Genomic DNA, 7643 nt, shown 5'->3' on the forward strand with positions numbered 1-7643 from the left:
ACCATTCTCTTTATAACAGCTCTTAACATATTTGAAGACTGTGATCAAGTCCACCCTCACTCTTCTTTTCTTAACACTAAACATGCCCAGGTTTTTTAATCTTTCCTCATAGGTCATGCTTGATCATTTATGTTGCTCTCCTCTGGATTCTCTCCAAGTTGTCCACATATTTGCTGATGTGTTGTGCCCAGAATTGGTCACAGTATTCCACTGAGGCCTCATCAGCGTCAAGTACAGTGGGACAATTATCTTGTATCTCATATGTACGACACTCCTGTTAATACACCCCAGAATGAGATTAGCCTTTTTTTTTGTGCAACTGCATCACAGTGTTGGCTCATATTCAATTTGTGATCCACTACAGTCCCCAGATCAATTTAAGTAGTATTACCACCAAGCCAGTTATTCCCCAGTTTGTATTTATGCATTGGATTTTTTCCCTCCCTAAGTGTAGTACTTTGCACATGTCTATATTGAATTTAATCTTGTTTATTTCAGACCAATTCTCCAATGTGTCGAGGTCATTCTGGATTCATGACTAGTCCTGGTAGGGCTGCTCACACTGAGTTTTTGAATGAGTGGCTGGATTGAGAGCCCAGCAATCTCCTACACAATTGAGTGGATAGGGAAAGGGTGGAACTAAAGCTCAAGAAAGCAAACAAGTTCCATCCCAAAAAGGGATGATATAATTTAATCTCCCACCCACCTCAGAGCCAAATGGGAGCATGGGAGAAATGGTAATTCTCTAACCTTGTCTCACTTGTGACAGCGTGTAGGGTACATGTAGCTTAAGGTGACCAGACATCTCTATATTAGAGGCTTTATCTTATATATGCAACTATATCCTCCCCTCTCTCCCCCCCTGAAAAAAGTCCCAATTTTCCACACTTGCTATCTGATCACACTAATGTAGCAACACGCTGCAGTGAAAGGCAGGCTGCATCCACATACACTGTAGTGTGTAGCTATTTGTTGCTGTGAAAGACTCCAACAGCAGGGAGTCAGTGGGACACTACACTGCAGCATAGACATGGACGGCACTGCTTGGGTACATAGAGAGCTATGTTGGGTATATATCCTGGAATCTGGCATGCAGGGCAGTCTACTCACCTATGTCTTGCCTCACTCTCTAACAATACTACTTATATCTCTGTGAGGGGGTGTGTGCAGTGTATGTGCTCTACATGCCGCTATAAATGCATACCTACCCTCTGCGTCACTCCCGCACATGTAATGCTAATATACCCCACTCAGTGGCAGCCAGGATCAAACCTGGGACCTCTTGAGCTTAATGCATAAGCCTCTACTACCTGAGCTAAAAGATACCTCTTTCTTAGCCAAGGCTGCAGCAGGCTCATCAATCACTAGCTGACCTAACCACCACTAGAGGGGGACAGAGTGCCATTCCAAGCAGGCCAGGATTACACAGCGGTGGCAGTTACATACCACCCAATGCTCAGATTGAGTCCAACAGCTCTGTCTAGCCCTCTCATTGTGTTACTGCTGCTGCTGCTGCAAAGGTCTGGTTTGTTACCACAGCTTGCTCTGACAGCCAGCCTAGGTTCTATAGCAAGGGAGGCAATAAGGCTTAGTGATTAGGTGTGGAAGTCAGGATCTCACGGTTTTGCCATCCTCATTCACGGTGAGTAGTCAAATCAGGTATTATGCAATAGGCGCAAGCGCTGGTCGACATTAGAGAAATGTGCACTGATGTAGCCACACCCCTGTAGTGACACTGGTTCAAACCCCACAATGTGCCTATGGAAAGTAGGGTTTACACCAGTCTGGTTTACTCTGGTAACTTATCAGATGAAGTCCGTGCAATGCAGCCTCACTTTATATTGGTGCAGCACATCTGTAGTAGGGGTTTTGCAGAGGCCATAGGTATTTCCATGTCATTACACCCATGCAAACGTTGAAAATGTAAATTTCCTGCTACAGATTAGCACCCTCTGGCCCTCAGTTTCTCCTTCTGTAAAATAGGACAAGTAGTACCTATCACTCTGAGTGGCTGTGAGGCTTAATTAATTAAGGTTTATAAGGGGCTTTAAGATCCTTGTCTGAAAGGTGCTGCAGATCTCCAAACTATGTTATGCAAAATGAAAAAACACACATTTTATGAGATCAAAAGCAACCCCTGAAATTAACTTCCCTAGACTTCTCCTACACAAAACGTATCGTGCTGCAGACAAGAAGTTTAACAAATAGATTTAACTGGTTGGCCAACATTTTTTTAAACTCTGGTGTTTATAATTCCAATTGGTGTAAAATTTCCTGATGGTTAACACATCATGTTAAAGACGCTTTTGAATGAATGACTCATTCCCAAATAATTGACTACCTTTGTAATTTGGGAAGTAAAAATCACATTTATGAGTCCCGGGGGTGGAGGGTCTATATTGTTGTGTATAAAATGTAGATAAATCATAAAACCTGATTTTTTTTCCTTTTGTAAAAGCTTCCATTAGCCTTTTTGTATACATTAAAGCAGTGCTCTCTAAATGTGTGCAGCTGCTTTAAATCACTGGTGCATTTTAAAATGAAGTCTTTTTATATCTTGATGTTAAAATTACATGTTGGTTACTGTAATCCTGTCTTCTTTTTTGTGGACATCCTTGGATCAGACTTTCTTCTGGAGACTTCTCCCATTGCAATACGTTTTTGAATACATGTGAACAACACAAGCCTAAGCATTTTACAGCCAATCTGAACGGTGTTTTCAAGTAAACAAAATTAACCAATCATGGTAGATACAATTAAGGATATCATCTGTACTTAACAAATCAGTACATTTTAGATTGAGGTTTAAATAAACACACAATGTGATTCTAACTGAATTTGACAAGAATATTTAATATTGTAAAGCAAATCAGTTATTATCTTAAAATATCTATTTACAAACCTAAACACCCATTCCCTCCAAGGTGGCACCGAAACTGGGAAATATTCAACTCCTAAATAAAATAGCTACGTCACTTGCCCTGCCTGTATAGTATAGAAGTCCTGTACCTTCATGCGAGCGAGTCCTTTCCCCACATTTTCAGAGTACTGTAAATTAGTTTAGTATGCTTGAAAGAACCTGTAATTGTAACTGCTCTTGTTGACACATCAGCTTGATGCCACACAGAACACGACTGGGACCATATCCCTCCGTTTTGCAGCTATAGTGCATTTCAAGGGCTTGACAGGTCCAGCGCTAAGATGTTCTGAATTAGATTTGAATTACAACCGCTAAATGCCCTTGTCAAAGCTTGTTATGCCTGACACTAGCCATATATATTTAACTGACTGTTCCTATGGAAGGTATACAGCTTAAACAAAGACATACTCCAAAAGTTTCATGAAGAATTGTCAAAATATAATTGAGTTAAAAAAGCAACTAAAGCATAAGGAAAGCAATCTTTGTTGCTTCCCCCCACCCCTTTGAAATAAATCCAAAGGACAATTTAGTGGAATCTCAATACAAAGTAAGAAGAGCATATGCAGTTTCCACAGAGACACTGAATCCTATACAAATACCAGATTCATCTATACAAGCTGATCCTGTGCCCATCAAAGCCAATGATAAAACTTAAGGATTGGGCCCTCTGAAATCTTTAATGCCAGATTCTGCTGCCTTTACTCACATTGAGGAGTATCTTACTCTGCAAGTAGTCCCACTGAAATCAGTGGGCCTGCTACTCAGCATGAGTAAGAGTGGCAGGATCAGGCCCTTAAATTTTAGAGGAGCCAGAATTTTTCAACCCTGCTTGCATTTTGTGCTTTGCAACCCTCATACGAGATAAACAAAAAGGCTGATACAACATATACCCACTTCAGCCAGCTATATCTAAATCAATTAATCTAAAATCACCGAAACAGCTTTACCATCAGTAAATTTATTTACAATAGTGGGCTACCAGTATGAGAGTGCAACACTATATTCTTTGGGTTTAACGACATTAAGAAAATACCACTTTTTGTGTATAATCCCTCCCATTATACTGATGAAAAGTGCTGTATAAGAGATATATATTATTAATGATTAGTATTATTATAATCGCTCAGAAGACCCTTGATCACAGATGGACTGCTGATTCTTGGGCCTTATGCTGATGAAAACTCATGACCATGAAGGTCTTGAAACACTCTAGCAGCTGAAATGGTGTATGCGGCACACAAGCGTCATTATAAGGAGTTAGAGCAAACGGCCTGGCCTAGAGCTGAGTAATCTCAAGGATCCCCCCTCAAACTGACCTAATATCCTGAAGTGTAGTTGTAGTTGTGTTGGTCTCAGAATATTAGCAAGATAGGCAAAAAAGAAAAGGAGTACTTGTGGCACCTTAGAGACTAACAAATGTATTTGAGCATAAGCTTTGGTGAGCTACAGCTCACTTCATCGGATCCATCCGATGAAGTGAGCTGTAGCTCACCAAAGCTTATGATCAAATACATTTGTTAGTCTCTAAGGTGCCACAAGCACTCCTTTTCTTTTTTGTGAATACAGACTAACACGGCTGCTACTCTGAAACCTATATTTTATTGCAGTGGTTCTCAACCAGGGGTCTGGGGCCCCCTGGGGGTCCGTGAGCAGGTTTCAGGGGTCTGACAAGCAGGACCAGTGTTAGACTCACGAGGGTCCAGGGCAGAAAGCTGAAACCCCACCACATGGGGCTGAAGCCCAGGGCCCTGAGCCTCACCACCCAGGGCTGAAGCTGAAGCTGAAGCCTGAGCCATATAGCTTTGCAGGAGCCCCTATGGCATGGGGCCCCAGGCAACTGCCCTTCTTGCTACCCCCTAATGCCAGCCCCGGCTTTTATATGCATAAAACCAGTTATTGTGGCACAAGTGGGCTGTGGAGCTTTTATAGCATGTTGGGGCCAGGGGGCGGGGGGGGGGGGGGCTCAGAAAGAAAAAGGTTTAGAACCCCTGTTTTATTGGACCAACTTGTGTTGGTGAGAGAGCTTGAAAGCTTGTCTCTTTAATAAGATATTACCTTTAATATCCAATAAAAGATATTACCTCACCCAACTTGTGTCTCTAATATCCTAAACTCATTTCTCAGGGAGTCAAGATAGCTTCCCTGAACCCAATGCCACCAACCCCCGCACCACAGAGCAGAGGAAATTAGGGGGAATTATCCCATCCCATGAAAAAACCTGCAGAAGAGGCCTCTATGTGTACGGAAATACCTTGAGCTTCTCTTCCTCCACATTCTTCTGTTAGGAGCATGGAATTTGCCCCACCATGAAAGAAAGAGGAAACATCTCATCACTAGATTCTTTACTCTGCCACAGGCTTCCTGTGTGACCTTGGACAAGTCAATTAATGTCTCTGTCTCAGTTCCCCATTTTCAAATGAGGATAATAATACTACCTTTCTCTGTCTTGTCTGTTTAGACTATAAGCTGTTTGGGGTGGGGTCTCTCTTATTGTGGGTGCATACTCTGCAGAGCACAATGGGGCCTTTAGTTGCTACTATAACACAAATAAATAATAATAATACCTTGCGGATCTCTGGGGCTTAGATGGAGACCACTGCTTCTTGGGTCCCATCTCCACTCTCCAGCTCTCTGGCAGTGTAGCTCCATTGGAGTTGTGCCATAACTATCCTTATATCAGCAGCTGACCCTGAAATCCCCTTTAAGATGGAGTCCCTAATGCAGAGCATTCCCAGCTCCTTCCCATGAGCACAGTGTGGCCTGGAATGTCCAAAGGTAGTGACAGTTTTTCACAGAATAAAAATCTTGTATCAGTTACTTAAAATCTGTTAAAGCCAAACAGAAAGTTTAAGGGCCAGATTTGGAAATAGTTTGCGCTCACAATGATCAGGATTGGCAATTTGCTCAGACAATTCCCCTAGCTGTGTGTGCAATCACAGTAAAAGAGTGTGCACTACAATGTGCACTATATTTGTTTGAAACCCTAGCCCTAAAAAGCCCTGTAACCAAATAGGCATAGTGTTTAAACGAAGGCACAAGGGGTTAGGCTGTGAGAGGCATTGCTATTCTTTGTTAATTTTTTATTCAGTTAAGAAGCACACACTGATTACTTTTAGCAGTGTCCCCCTGATACAATTCAGATGTAAATCACATTTCTGTAGTCAGCTGCTGCTGTTTAAGCAGAAATATTTTGACACAATAATTATAGGGCTGAAACTATGCTTTACATTAGTGTATAAAACACTCATTAAATTAAAATTCTTCCATGAAATCATGAAAATAAACAGCCTGTCTGAACTGGCATCAACAAATTCACAGGATGCTTCTGCATTTTCTCAGGGTTGGCCTTCAAGTGACTATTACAAGGCCCTTATTTAACCATGAAGTGTTAAAGGTTCATATTCTTTTGAAGGCCCCATTCTGCTTATTTTTAAAATTATTGCTTTAATTGTTTTTACAACTTGTAAGATTTTAAAGCTATTAAGCCTCAAAGTTGTGGGAAAAAATTAAAATGGTGATTATTATAACTTTCATAAGGCTGCGGGATGGCCATGGCAACACATTCTCTCCACAGTGAATTAAACACACTAGTTACATGGCACCATATGTGGTACCTCGCCTTGTTTTATTATGACTAGGAAACAGGATATACACTTTATACACAATTCCTTATGGTGTGGAAAAAGAAAGCCTTCTGGAAAAGAGGAGGGTGCAAATGGGTCATTTTGTATCAGCACACTGCCCCTCTCCCCTTCACCATCCTTCTGTGGTGTCCCAAACTGAGGTAATCCAAAACCACTGGCCACTTTTGAAGATGTGGGCCTCAGTGTCCACAGAAACAGACAGCTCCTCTGTTTTCAAAGTCTCATCAGAAAGACTCATATGTGGTAAATTGTTTGGGTCTCAATTTATCCACCTCAGAAGAATGAAGGGTTGAGTCAATCCTGCCGGGATTTGAATTGGTGGTTCCAGGGAGTCTAAGCTGAAGCTTAGACCACTAAGCCTTTCCCCTCACTCTACGGGCATGGGGAGTGAATGTATGTATATATGCATATAATCCTTATAAGCCCTACTTGTGTTTTGTTTGTTCTCTGTTCATCTGTACAATATCACTGATCTTTACAACGTACAGAGCAAGCTGTGGTTTTTCTGGGCTTGGGAGTGAACAGTGTGGGATCTTCAAGAGGCAGATGATGTAATCACAGTGGTCTAAAGCATTTTTGTTACATCTATATTCCATCAAGATCCTCAATTATGGTTGACTGTTCTTTGACTGAAGGGATTCCAGAAAGATGGACTGCAATGGTAATTGCACCACTTTATCTTAACATGTGAATTTAAGACTGATCCCACTGGTTTTATGAAATTACAGCCAACATGTGATTTTCTCCATTTGCACACAACATATAGATGATGGTGGCCGCAGAAATGTATATTTAGCTTTAACTTGTCAGAATTTGTATGGCCATCCGCTAAAAAATATTCAAAACCTCTAACTCATTTTATTAACCAGGATTATGTTTTTTTAAAAGATCAGTTTTACAGCATATCAGTTTTTAGTTCACATTGTAATTTAATAGTAAAGATCATTTTTAATGTCACAGTTGCCTCTTCTACAGCAGCCACATGAATGTGTTTATGTCCAGCATTACTGGCATTATGGTTACTTCTTCCACCCCACAGCATGACATTTCCACATTGGGCAGCAATAGCCTAATTGACA

The 7643-nt window shown here is 41.2% G+C and overlaps 1 long non-coding RNA gene across 1 annotated transcript in view; it reads right to left on the reverse strand.

The window, feature by feature from the left end:
- The window catches only part of LOC122460693, a 91217-nt gene extending 85679 nt beyond the window's left edge, over window positions 1-5538 (reverse strand). The window contains exon 1 of the long non-coding RNA XR_006282156.1: window positions 5485-5538. This is a non-coding gene — a long non-coding RNA (uncharacterized LOC122460693). The remainder of the gene's footprint in view (window positions 1-5484) is intronic.
- Window positions 5539-7643: the final 2105 nt, after the last annotated feature.

The sequence above is a fragment of the Dermochelys coriacea genome, chromosome 6, assembly GCF_009764565.3.
Source record: "Dermochelys coriacea isolate rDerCor1 chromosome 6, rDerCor1.pri.v4, whole genome shotgun sequence".
NCBI lineage: Eukaryota > Metazoa > Chordata > Testudines > Dermochelyidae > Dermochelys > Dermochelys coriacea.